At 37.7% G+C, this 13,798-nt stretch overlaps 1 protein-coding gene across 4 annotated transcripts in view; it reads right to left on the bottom strand.

Moving 5' to 3' along the window:
- Positions 1 to 13,003, bottom strand: part of LOC103515384 — a 31,931-nt gene extending 18,928 nt beyond the window's left edge. For 2 of the 4 annotated variants that reach the window (XM_026828096.1, XM_026828094.1), the window contains exons 1-2: positions 12,815 to 12,999; positions 1,197 to 1,313 (exon numbers count right to left, since the gene is read on the bottom strand). The gene's annotated coding sequence lies outside the window, so the exon portion shown is untranslated. Of the gene's footprint in view, positions 1 to 1,196; positions 1,314 to 12,814 lie in introns of all 4 variants that reach the window. The other 2 variants (XM_026828097.1, XM_026828095.1) reach the window with 2 other exon arrangements.
- Between the last annotated feature and the right edge of the window lie 795 nt (positions 13,004 to 13,798).

Raw genomic sequence — 13,798 nt, 5'->3', positions numbered from 1 at the left:
TCTGCCTTATAATCGCTAGGTCGCGGGTTTGATTCCCGCCCGGGGCGGATTTTATGTCTTCTTAAACTCTTCGCTTTCGGTACGATAAGACCTTGTAGCAGTTACGGTCTTACAGTTCCCTCTAATATCATAAAACCTCTAAGAAAAAAATCTCTAAATAGGTACCTATGTTTTATTAATAGTTGCAGGGTTCCGGAGCTCTTTGTGTGTTAGTAGATAATAATGTTGTTGTAGCGGCTTTAGCTTTCGCCGAATGGCGATAGCAGAATAAAGAAAAGATGTCTTTTTGTATCTGCTATACACCGGGGTGATGGTCTCTAGCTCTAGTCATGTTAAATTGGCTGGCTCGTCCTGAACCGCAGTCAACCATCGTGAGGACTTGTGCTTGGTCTTTAAAAGCGGAGAAAACCCTTTGAGGAACTGTCAGCTTGCTAGGCTGGTTAGGGTTAGCTGTTCTGCTCCCTGTTTATAATCCCACAGCCAGACGCTAGTCTTCTCTCTGTTTAACGTTCCCCCAACCAGGATATCACGTGTTGGTGGCTATTTGGGGGTAGATTCAGCCTCGGTTAGGATTGGGACAATGAGAAGGTTAGGGTCCCAGGAGAGAAAGACGAGATGGCGAAATGTCTGATAACCATGGCCTTGGAAGGTGAAATGTTTGTCACTCACGTGTCTTTTTTTATCATTATTTTTTCAGCAAACTTTATTTTTGGTAATGAGTAATAACCGTACTTACATACCTACTGCATTAAATCTAACGCAATTCTGACGAAAGCTGCAAATTCATTTTTTTTTTTTTTTTTTTTTTTTTTTTTTTTTTTTCTAGTTAGCCTTCGTGAGGGAGTGAACTAAAAAGTGCAAATTTTTTTTTTTTTTTTTTTTTTTTTTTTTTGCTGAAAAAAAAAAACCTAGTTAGCCTTCGTGAGGGAGTGAACTAAGAGTACTGAGCTTTTTTCGATCCCATTTCGTAATTTAGTTAGAGTGTTGTTTCATATATTTTCAGGGTTTTTTGTTCAGAAATACATAGAGCAGACTGACCTGTAATGAACCTATCTTTCACATAAACAGAAGAAACAAGATTTCAGTGAAGTTAATGGAAGAAATTGACTTCAGATATGAGATTCATGTACCTATGATCTGTTTAAGTTCTGATTATGACAAAATCACCTTTAAAGGCGAATTTAATTATTACTTACCGGTAAATAATATTGACAATTGAAGTCCGAACTAATAGGCAATTATACACGTCGGTATGTGTTCAAATAATCTATTCCCGTGGAACAAGTGGTCAGAGTTGAGGTTGAACAAGTTTTCTGAAACAAAGGAGGAAAAATTTTGCTGAACTTTCGAAAGATGAAATCTCAATGACCAAATCGTGGTCCTGTTGTTCTGAATTTGCATGTAATAATGCAACAACATAGGATTTACTAGTAGGTAGATAGCGGATTTACTAGTAGGTAGATAGCGGATTTACTAGTAGGTAGATAGCGGATTTACTAGTAGGTAGATGGTCAGAGTTGAGGTTGAACAAGTTTTCTGAAACAAAGGAGGAGAAATGTTGCTGAACTTTTGAAAGATGAAATCTCAATGACCAAATCGTGGTTCTGTTGTTCTGAACTTGCATGTAATAATGTAACAACATAGGATTTACTAGTAGGTACTTAGGTAGATAGCGGATTTACTAGTAGGTAGATAGCGGATTTACTAGTAGGTAGATAGCGGATTTACTAGTAGGTAGATAAGATGGGGTTCTATATCCTATATCCCATAGGTACTTAGTACATAGTTACCTACGTATACATAAACAGCCAAATCTGCGGTGTGCTACACTGTATTAAGGTGAATTATTGTATTCAAATAATGTAGGGTAAGTGTACCATTTATTCGCCCACCTAAAAAACTTACCATTTATTGGCCCACCTGTACCATACGCCACATAAATCTGAACTGCTAGATAGCGGATTTACTAGTAGGTAGATAGCGGATTTACTAGTAGGTAGATAGCGGATTTACTAGTAGAAAGCAACGGGACAACCGGGAGGAAGAAGAAGATGGGGTTTACCTATACTAGCAGTTCGGTAAATTGTAGATACTCGGAAATTACTCAGTGAACTTATTGTAATCCGTATTCAGGAAAAAAAAATCTGCTATGGGGCTCTCAAAGGCCCAGTGAAACGCAGAATGTCCATTGTGTGCCGTAGATTTACACCAAATTTCATCTCAAAAACGGAAAACTTGTCTTCCTCCTCTCTTCGATTTCGGGACGATAAGACCATAGCAGTTACAGTTCCCTCTGTCAAACCTCTTCAAAAAAAAAAAAATAAAATAAAATAAAAATAAAGTACAAAACCTATTAAATTAGCCAGCCTAGTAAGCTTGGATGGTAGCACGTCTACCTAGAAGGCTTAGAATCTAAGCGCTAGAAAGTGGGTTTGATTCCCGCCTGGAGCGGGTTTTTATCCTGAACTGATAAGGTTGGCTTTCTCAATTTGAAATTTATTTACTCAAAGTGAATTTATTACAGAAAATTCACGCAACAACACCCTATTTAATTAATTACCCTATTACATTATAAACCGCATGTTGAGCAAAAGAGGACATTTTTAGAAGCGAAATTCCCTGTGTTTTTATTACATTCTATTACTAACAGTATAGCGGAGCTATACTAGTAATGAAAGTATTGCAATCGGTCCAAATTTTCAAAATCGGGAAAGGTTGGAAATATCCGTGTTTTGACCCTGATTCAAAAAAGTGGTTTTTAGCCCATGGTCTGTACGTTACGTACGTACGTACTACAGGTTTAAATGGGAAAAAGTAGAACAAAAAAGTAGTTTTTGTCCCATGGTCTGTACGTATGTATGTACCACAGGTTTAAATGGGAAAAGGTTGTATACAAAATATCTCAAGACCGGTTTGTCTCATGGTCTGTACGTATGTATGTATGTATGTATGTACGTATGTATGTACGTATGTGTGTACTACAGGTTTAACCCTTAAGTTCATACCGTATCACATATGATACATGAACTTCTCGGTACCACTGCTGCGATCTGTTAGACTTATAATTATTTTACCCCTGGGTGTACAATCTCATGCTACAAGGTTTGTTTACCTTCGAGACTGCTTGGAGACGGTCCGGAACTAGTTTCTAAACGATTTACGGTCAGTTCGGCATGAGATTGGTAGACCTGTGGTCTAGGTAACCTTATATCTTTGCATCTCTGAGTACATAGACTCATAGACCATTGAAATTGCGCTATTTCTTTATAGGTAAGTTCAATTTAAACTGCAGTGTTGCAACGTGTTGTATACAACTGACGTTACCTAGTGCTGATACAATCGACTTTTTACATGCTTGCATGATTACGGTATTAGAGAACCAACCTGAAATTTTCTGGTTCTTAAGAACGGGCGAAATGAGCTTTAGGTTTTAAGTCGATTTTTACTTTCCTTATCCTATAGGAAGGAAAGTAGCTAATGTAATCGGGTCAAATTTTCGAAGAGTACATAGACTCATAGACCATTGAAATTGCGCTATTTCTTTATAGGTAGGTAGGTAAGTTCAATTTAAACTGCAGTGTTACAACGTGTTGTATACAACTGACGTTACCTAGTGCTGATACAATCGACTTTTTACATGCGTGCATGATTGCGGTATTAGAGAACCTGAATTTTTCTGGTTCTTAAGAATGGACGAAATGAGCTTTAGGTTTTAAGTCGATTTTTACTTTCCTTATCCTATAGGAAGGAAAGTAGCTAATGTAATCGGGTCAAATTCTCGATTGACCATGTACAAAAATAAATACCTAGGTAATAAGTAGGTAATAATAAAAATGAAAAATAAGAACAAGAACTTTCGGGGAAAAACAAACCAATATCTTTTGATTATATTCTATTGATCTTGTGGGTAATTAATTTGATTTTATTGCAATTTTAGCACAATATCCTACAAACATGCATTCTGAAGTAATATGTTGGTAGGTACCCTACAATCCTACAGGCACATTCAATTCAAATGCAATCATGATGAGACTATGAGAAACATGCATTTTGTTTCCTCTTCTTGTGCGGGAAAAACAAACCAATATCTTTTGATTATATTCTATTCTATTGATCTTGTAGGTAATTTGATTGTATTGCAATTTTAGCACAATATCCTACAAACATGCATTCTGAAGAATATGTTGGTACCCTACAATCCTACAGGCACATTCAATTCAAATGCAATCATGATGAGACTATGAGAAACATGCATTTTGTTTCCTCTTCTTGTGGTTACTCATCTGCCTTGTGGTTTACCCATCTCTCATCTGCCTTATTGCATATTGGACTTTTACGAGTTTTACGTAAAAACTTCATATACAATGTCTAAATAGACAGGGTGTCCAGTAATATTGAACAGGGGTGACTTATTGGGTTAAAATGAGGCTTTTTTTTCTTCTTCTGTGAACAATCAATTTGGTCTACAAAGGATCTCAGTTGTCTCTAAAGATGACGAAAATAGTTTCCATTTTACAAATAGGTAGGTACATGGGAAAAAGTCTGATTTGCAGTTTTCTCGAAACTTTCTGATTATATTATCAATCTTTTTAGGCGCAACTGTGAATCCCTGCAGCTTCCGGACCCCTGTATTACAGAGAGAGAAAAAAGTCTTTTATTTTAACATTTTTAACCTGGTAAAAAAAAACCTTTTATGTTTGTTACGTTAACATTGGGACACCCTGTATGTAATTAAAGATGAGTTGAGTGTTGAAATCAATTTTACGTGAAATGGCTGGATTAGACAAGGTCAGTATAATCAGTCCATCTGCTCTGTGGTTGAGTGTTTAGGAGCACTGACTCTCAGCCCGGTGGTGCCTGGGTTCCAATCCCGGTTGAGGTGAAAATTTTTCTCACCAAAACATTAATATCCCTGAAAGGCATGGATGTAAAGAATGCTCCTTGAAGTAATGCGACATCGGTTTCGAGGTACAAAAATCAAACTTAAACTTAATACAATCACGTAAACACCCCTGGATGTGATCATGTTGCTTTGCCTTTTGATGACATGATGATTGATCAGCTGTATCGATTTCAAAACTTCTCAACCTAAAAGGGACAGACGATAAGATGATCATGGATTCATTTCTGAGGTTATGCCAGATGTTTGGGTTCATGACCAGTGTTTTAGTACTTTGAGTTTAGCCCGCAAGCCTGCAACTATTGGCATTATGAAGACCGTAGAGGGTGATGTTGAATCACTGTAGTAGTTCAGGAGTTTTTTTTATTATTATTATTATTTTTTAAGAGGTTTAACAGGGGAAACTGTAACTGCTAAGGTCTTATCGTCCCGAAATCAAAGAGAGAAGGAAGACAGGGTAGGAGAAAGCCAGCCATTCCAAGAACGAACTTCATCCCATCAGGATAAAATCGGCCCCGAGCGGGAATCGAACCCGCGGCCTTGCGCTTACAAGACAGACGCGCGACTTACTAAGCTAACTAGGCTGGCTGTGTTCAGGAGTTGTTCTGTGGTTGTTCTAGCGGTGTAGCTACATCGAGGGGGGGGTGATGGTCTCTAGCCAAGATTATTTGGCCCGTCCCGAGCCGCAGTCAACCATGTGCTGTATATACACTCCATGATAAACCATACTACGGGATGGGCATGCTACGACACAAACTGCTCGCGATTAGTAGGTGGTATGTTACAGGTCATTGTGTACGCACTTATTATGCAGTCAAGCCATCGTAATCACCGCCATGTGATGCCAATTTTATTCTAATCAGAAACTGGTTTCCGAAGACCAAGACTGGTTCAAGAGTAATAATCTTTGCGATTACGACACAAAGTGCTCGCAATTAGTAGGTGGTATGTTACAGGTCATTGTGTACGCACTTAGTATGCAGTCAAGCCATCATAATCACCGCCATGTGATGCCAATTTTATTCTAATCAGAAACTGGTTTCCGAAGACCAAGACTGGTTCAAGAGTAATAATCTTTGCGAGTCTCAGAATAGTCTGTCCGTTTTAGCTTGAGAATTTCTGTAGCAAAGTTCAAAGAGTGAGTTGTTGAGGTGAAATGGCTGGATTAGACAAGGTCAGTATAATCAGTCCATCTGCTATGTGGTTGAGTGTTTAGGAGCACTGACTCTCAGCCCGGAGGTGCCTGGGTTCCAATCCCGGTTGAGGTGAAAATTTTTCTCACCAAAACATTAATTTCCCTGAAAGGCATGGATGTAAAAAAGCTCCTTGCAGTAATGCGACAGCGGTTTCGAGGTACAAAAAATTAAACTTAATACAATCACGTAAACACCCCTGGATGTGATAATGTTGCTTTGCCTTTTGATGACATGATGATTCATCATCTGTATCGATTTCAAAAATTCTCAACCTAAAAGGGACAGACGATAAGATGATCATGGATTCATTTCTGAGGTTATGCCAGATGTTTGGGTTCATGACCAGTGTTTTTATACGATGATCATGGATTTATTTCTGACGTTATGCCAGATGTTTGGGTTCATGACCAGTGTTTTAGTACTTTTTAGCCCGCAAGCCGGCAACTATTGGCATTATGAAGACTGTAGAGGGTGATGTTGAATCACTATAGTAGTTCAGGAGTTTTATTATTATTATTTTTAAGAGGTTTAACAGAGGAAACTGTAACTGCTAAGGTCTTATCGTCCCAAAATCAAAGAGAGAAGGAAGACAGGGTAGGAGAAAGCCAGCCATTCCAAGAACGAACTTCATCCCATCAGGATGAAATCGGCCCCGAGCGGGAATCGAACCCGCGGCCTTGCGCTTACAAGGCAGACGCGCGACTTGCTAAGCTAACTAGGCTGGCTGTGTTCAGGAGTTGTTGTTGTTCCAGCAGTGTAGCTACATCGAGGGGGGGGGGTGATGGTCTCCTGGACAGTATGGGTAACTGCCGAAATACAGGGGCTGAGTGGCTGCCCACCCCACCTCTTCTTCTTCTTTTTCTTTTCCGGGGTCGGCGTTTTTCATCAGCCTATCAGTCAGCCCTAGCTAGGGTGATTGCTTTGGGCTGACATTAGGTTTTGGCTACAAATTTTACAAGTGGATGCTCTTCGCAGTGAACCTTTTCTATTTCTTTAGCCTGCCCCACCTCTACAGCCTAAATCAGTGATGCATAGGTACCAGAAGAGACAGAGTTTGAAAAATTTACGACAGTAAAATTTACTTTCTGGCAGTATGTTTTTATTTTTACATTCTATTACCTACAATAGGTAATTCACTGTAGTTTGTCTATGTCTGTTACAGACAGACAAAGTCTGTTTGCTTCGCCATAACTATTTGAACGGTTTGTTCGATTTTGGTGAAATTTTACAAAGTCCTAAAATAAATTCGCACCTTGGATTTTGTCCTCGATTTGACCTTTAACAACCTCTTATAAGGGCCCTTTGCCTGAGTCCTACAGGTCATTCAACCACTAATATGTTAGTAATGTATAGTCACACTGCAAACATAAATTGATCTGACAGGACAAAGTCCTAAAATAAATTTGCACCTTATTTTTGTCCTTGATTTTTGTCCTTGATTTTGTCCTTGATTTGACTTTTAGCGGGCCCTTTGCCTGAGTCCTACAGGTCATTCAACCACTAATATGTTAGTAATGTATAGTCACACTGCAAACATAAATTGATCTGACAGTAACCAATTGCATGTCCATTAGGTGCTCTATTGCCGGTAATAATAGTCAGGAGTAATGGTGAGTGTTGACGTAAAATGGTAAGTAAGTAGGTAATACCTACCTACTCGTATGTAGGTAAACATTAGTAACTAAGTATCTAAGTACCCATAGGAGGGATTTCCAACTTCCATGTGTATTCGGTCCACATGCTACATTGGTAGGTACATCGCGGGCCACATACACAGGGCAGCAGGCCCGATAATGTCCATGCATGTGAAATTTTAGGGTTTTATATTTATTTACATTAAAAAGTTTACTGCACGGATTTTATGCTGTTGGTGAGTTTTATTGGATATCCTTAATTATATTGAGGTATTAACCGTATTATACTTTAAGTATAAACTGTCCTAATTCTCTGAATTACGATTTCACTCCTCATTTCATGAGTTCATTACTCTACTTTGACATGAAATGTGTTTATTTATTTATTTACACGCTAAGCAGCAAGGCCATGTGTGACATGAAATGTGTGAATTTCTGTAAAATCTGAATGAACTGCTAACTGCAAGTACAAAACCAGCCAGCCTAGTTAGCTTAGTTGGTAGTGCGTCTGCCTTGTAAGCGCTAGGCCGCGGGTTCGATTCCCGCCCGGGGCGGATATAAATTAGCCAGCCTAGTAAGCTTGGATGGTAGCACGTCTACCTCCTAAGCGCTAGAAAGTGGGTTTGATTACCGCCTGGAGCGGGTTTTTATCCTGAACTGATAAGGTTTGCTTTCTCCTATTCTTCTTTCTCTCTTCGCTTTTGATAAGACGACATATAGCTAATTTACAGTTTGTTACATTTGGATTAAATTTGTGAAACATCTTAAACACATAAAGGAAATTTTAATTTTCTCATTCTATTTTAGACCCGACCGACAGCTTAATAATTCGTAATCTATTATGAAAATAGGAATAAGTGTATTCTGTAGCCATTTATTATAATGTAGGTAGGTAATCCTACCTACATATAGGTAATCATGATAGTAAACAAATTGTTTTTGATAACCACACCATCATGCTTGAACAAATCCGCAAGACCTTGAGATGGTAAGTTAGATATTGAACGAAAAACTAAGACAATAGATCTGGTAATAACAAATTATAGATACCTATATGTCCCATAGGTACTTAGTACATAGTTACCTACGTATACATAAACAGCCAAATCTGCAGTGTGCTAGACTGTATTAAGGTGAATTACCTATTGTATTCAAATAATGTAATTATTATGTAGTGTGATTGTTACGGCGTGGTCACATTAAGGTGCCTACTCTAAAAAAAAAAAAAAAGAGTGAAACGCAGAATGTCCATTATGTGCCGTAGATTTACACCGAATTTCATCTCAAAAACGGAATTGTAAACCGTATTCAGAATAGAAAGTAAAAAAAAACTGCTATGGGGCTCTCAAAGGCCCAGTGAAACGCAGAATGTCCATTATGTGCCGAATATTTACACCGAATTTCATCAAAAATAACCGAAAAAATGTTCGAAATAACGGAAAAACTGACAAACTTAATCCAAAATCCACGAGTAAGTGAAAAGTAGGTACCTATTCTGCAATGCTTTCTAAAAATGTCCAACCCAAAATGACACTATTATTCATTTATGTTGTTACGGGGGCTCGAACCCCATCTTCCCGGATTACAACTCCAACCTCCGAGCCACTAAGTAATTGTAAATCTGGAAAAATCACGTAAAAACTTAGACCTTGCTCCGTCCATTCAAGTTAAGACCTTACTTACTTACATAGGTATGTACCTATACCTAAGTACTTACTTCGGTCAATCAACTCCTAGGTTAGGTATAGATACAGTTAACTTTATCAACCCTGGGCTATTTCCCACGGCACTTTGTAAAAATGCTGCTTGGACTTTACAACATCGATACATAGGTATTAACATATTTGAGCCTTATTTAGGTAAACAAGGCTCAATTTGGCCGTGACAACTGTTGAGATAACCAAAGTACTGTTCTGATTGACGTAATAACAACACAATTTGAGATGCATAAATTTAATTAAAACAATAACGAGAGTAACCCGTATTCACTATTACTCAACCTAATACCAGTTTGGATAACTAGTTTGTTTTTTTCCTCAATTTTTTACTTAGAAAGGTAAGTAACCTGGAGGACGTAAAGGTATGCTACACCTATTCAATCTCTACATCTGATATTATAAATAGGTAATTGTATAATATTACCTATTCAATTATTTTATAATTATTTATTTTAGCCCCGGGTGTACAATCTCATGCTACAAGGTTTGTTTACCTTCGAGAATGCTTGGAGACGGTCTGGGACTAGTTTCTAAACGATTTACGGTCAGTTCGGCATGAGATTGGTAGACCTGTGGTCTAGGTAACCTTATATCTTTGCATCTCAGAGTACATAGACTCATAGACCATTGAAATTGCGCTATTTCTTTATAGGTAAGTTCAATTTAAATTGCAGTATTGCAACGTGTTGTATACAACTGACGTTACCTAGTGCTGATACACTCGACTTTTTACATGCGTGCATGATTACGGTATTAGAGAACCTGAAATTTTCTGGTTCTTAAGAACAGGCGAAATGAGCTTTAGGTTTCAAGTCGATTTTTACTTTCCTTATCCTATAGGAAGGAAAGTAGCTAATGTAATCGGGTCAAATTTTCGATTGACCATGTACAAAAATAAATACCTAGGTAATAAGTAGGTAATAATAAAAATGAAAAATAAGAACAAGAACTTTCCGGGAAAAACAAACCAATATCTTTTGATTATATTCTATTCTATTGATCTTGTAGGTAATTTGATTGTATTGCAATTTTAGCACAATATCCTACAAACATGCATTCTGAAGTAATATGTTGGTAGGTACCCTACAATCCTACAGGCACATTCAATTCAAATGCAATCATGATGAGACTATGAGAAACATGCATTTTGTTTCCTCTTCTTGTGGTTACTCATCTGCCTTGTGGTTTACCCATCTCTCATCTGCCTTATTGCATATTGGACTTTTACGAGTTTTACGTAAAAACTTCATATACAATGTCTAAATAGACAGGGTGTCCAGTAATATTGAACAGGGGTGACTTATTGGGTTAAAATGAGGCTTTTTTTTCTTCTTCTGTGAACAATCAATTTGGTCTACAAAGGATCTCAGTTGTCTCTAAAGATGACGAAAATAGTTTCCATTTTACAAATAGGTAGGTACATGGGAAAAAGTCTGATTTGCAGTTTTCTCGAAACTTTCTGATTATATTATCAATCTTTTTAGGCGCAACTGTGAATCCCTGCAGCTTCCGGACCCCTGTATTACAGAGAGAGAAAAAAGTCTTTTATTTTAACATTTTTAACCTGGTAAAAAAAAACCTTTTATGTTTGTTACGTTAACATTGGGACACCCTGTATGTAATTAAAGATGAGTTGAGTGTTGAAATCAATTTTATTGTGCTAAACACATCAGTGCTGGTTTCATAAGGAATTAGTTGTGCAGGGCTGGAACCCGGATGTAAACTCAGGGCTCAAGGTTGCTAAGTAAGCGGGTGCAGTATACTTTACGTTTAATGCAGTATACTTGCAGTATACATACGTTAGATTTAATGCAGTACAGTATACTGCATTAAATCTAACGCAATCCTGACGAAAGCTGCAAATTCATTTTTTTTTTTTTTTTTTTTTTTTTTTTTTTGAAAAAAAAAAAAAAAAAAAAACTATTGTAAAATATGCTTTAAAATTATGGTTTAATTGTAAATTATGCTTTAAATGTAAAATATGCTTCAAATATTAGGTTCAACTATGCTTTAAAATTAAAGGCCCCTTTAGAGGGCTCAAGGGGCCTTTAATTTTAAAACATAGTTGAACCTAATATTGCCAGCCTAGTTATAGTTAGCTTCAAGGGCAGCGGGTCTGCCTTGTAAGCGCTAGGTCCCGGGTTCGATTCCCGCCCGGAGCGGACTTTATCCGAAACAGATAAGGTTCGTTCTCAAAACGGAACGGTTGGCTTTCTCCTATCCTGTCTTCCTTCTCTTTTCGCTTTCGGGACGATAAGACCTTAGTGGTGAGGTGAGCTGTAAAATCCAGAAAAAAGAGCCCTGACGGGACCCCAAAGGAGCAGGATGAGCCTGTTGCCCAGTGGCAAGACATTAGATGAAGTGTTCCATAGACAGTTCTAGATAAATTAGATTCAAATTAAGCGAGATCATAGATCAACCATTCATTTCTCACAATACTAAAACATCGGAGTGATCAGAGATCACACCATCAGTAATGAACTAATGATACCGTAACTGAATCGGTATGGATCGCAAGGAATAATTTCGCGATTGCATAATGTTTAAACTGTAACATCAATACAATGGAACTGTACACAATGGCTATAACAGTATAGTGCACTTTGCAAGACGGAACGCATGGCCAATTCGATTGGACACCCTCGGAAACCAATGGGTAGAAATGGGTAGGATGAGTTGCCGAAAAGTAACTTTTAAGCGGACTAAGGGTAGTAGTACGTTCAGGGAGGTATCTAATTTAAGGTTTAATAGATACCTACTTACCTACCTAGCTATTAGTTGACAGCTGTTGCAAAAGACAATTTGATTTGGTTTCAATTTGCCTGACTTACCAAGACGATCTGGTCCATTAAATCAGATAGCAGATAGTACCTACCTAATCATAACAGCATCACCGATTTTATTAGCAGGCATCAAATGGAATTAGCAAAAATACGTTCCTAATGGCGCAATTTAAGACGAAAAAAATTACCATGACCAAGTAATGAAGTAAGTACCTTCTGTTGAGCAATCGATTATTTTAATTAACAAACCATTTCCAAGTAAGAAGATTTTGTGCAATGGTACGATTTATGTGGAGTTGTGGACAGTATGGGTAACAGCCGAAATACAGGGGCCGAGTGGCTGCCCACCCCACCTCTTCTTCTTCTTTTTCTTTTCCGGGGTCGGCGTTTTTCATCAGCCTCTCAGTCAGCCCTAGCTAGGGTGATTGCTTTGGGCTGACATTAGGTTTTGGCTACAAATTTTACAAGTGGATGCTCTTCGCAGTGAACCATTACTTTTTTTTCTATCTTCCTGCAAACAGCTCTAAAAACTCTAAACCCAATAAAATAAAATTAATTCTAAAAAAAACTAAAGAAAACTTACAAGTTTATTTCGATGTCAGTGTTGTTTGAAAATTAAAAAAAATAGAACGATAAAACTTCTCGTATCACAAGTATAACTCCGACGCGGTCACATGTTTTTCATCAACTGAAGAATCTGAAGATACGAAATGTACGAATACGATATTACGAGCATTGTCGGGACGATACGATGTACGAAGCATGCAATTATCACGCGTCTGGGGGAAAATGATAAAGACAAAGAAGAAGAAGAGGAGGAGAAGAAGACAAAGAAGAAAAAAAAATAAAATTAAAGAAGAAATGAGTGTAAATAACGCATGCTTGATAAAATAATATTATGAAGAAATGGATGATTTATAGATAATATTCGCACGAAGAGGAGGTGAAGAAGAAGAAGACAAAAACAAAGAAGAAAAGAAAAAATAAAATTAAAGAAGAAATGAGTGTAAATAACGCATGCTTGATAAAATAATATTAATCATATTGAAGAAATGGATGATTTATAATATTCGCACAGTTTTCTATTGAAAAATAGGCGTTCTTTGCCCAGTCTAGTTACCCCGACGCACTACCTGCCAAGCTAACTAGGCTTGGCAACCTCTGGTTAGAACTTTATCCTAAACATTTAAGGTTCGTTCTCAGAACGGCTGGCTTCCTGTTACAGTTCAATCCATCGTCATACCAAAAACAACTTTGAAGAAGAAAAAGAAGAAGACACATTTTTTAGTCCGTCCTTCCTTTATTAAATTACAATAGTAATAGTAATAGTAATAGTAATAATTGTGCTTTATTATTAAATTTTAACATATCATGACAATTATAACAAGATTAAATTGTGACAGCACTACCACTAGTCCACCCAACCCCCCCGGGGCCAACAGAAGGACGCGTGGAGCATGAGGGTGGCCCCCCATACCCCCCGCCTCCATCCGTCCACCCCAAAAGGGATGGGAAGACTAGAATTGCCACACTAAAGATTCAAGATAATCTTGAATCCTTGATTCGT

Source organism: Diaphorina citri, unplaced genomic scaffold (assembly GCF_000475195.1).
Source record: "Diaphorina citri unplaced genomic scaffold, Diaci psyllid genome assembly version 1.1 scaffold1329, whole genome shotgun sequence".
Classification (NCBI taxonomy): domain Eukaryota; kingdom Metazoa; phylum Arthropoda; class Insecta; order Hemiptera; family Psyllidae; genus Diaphorina; species Diaphorina citri.
The sequence above is the reverse complement of the archived record's forward strand: the minus strand, read 5'-3'. Positions and strand labels throughout refer to the sequence as shown.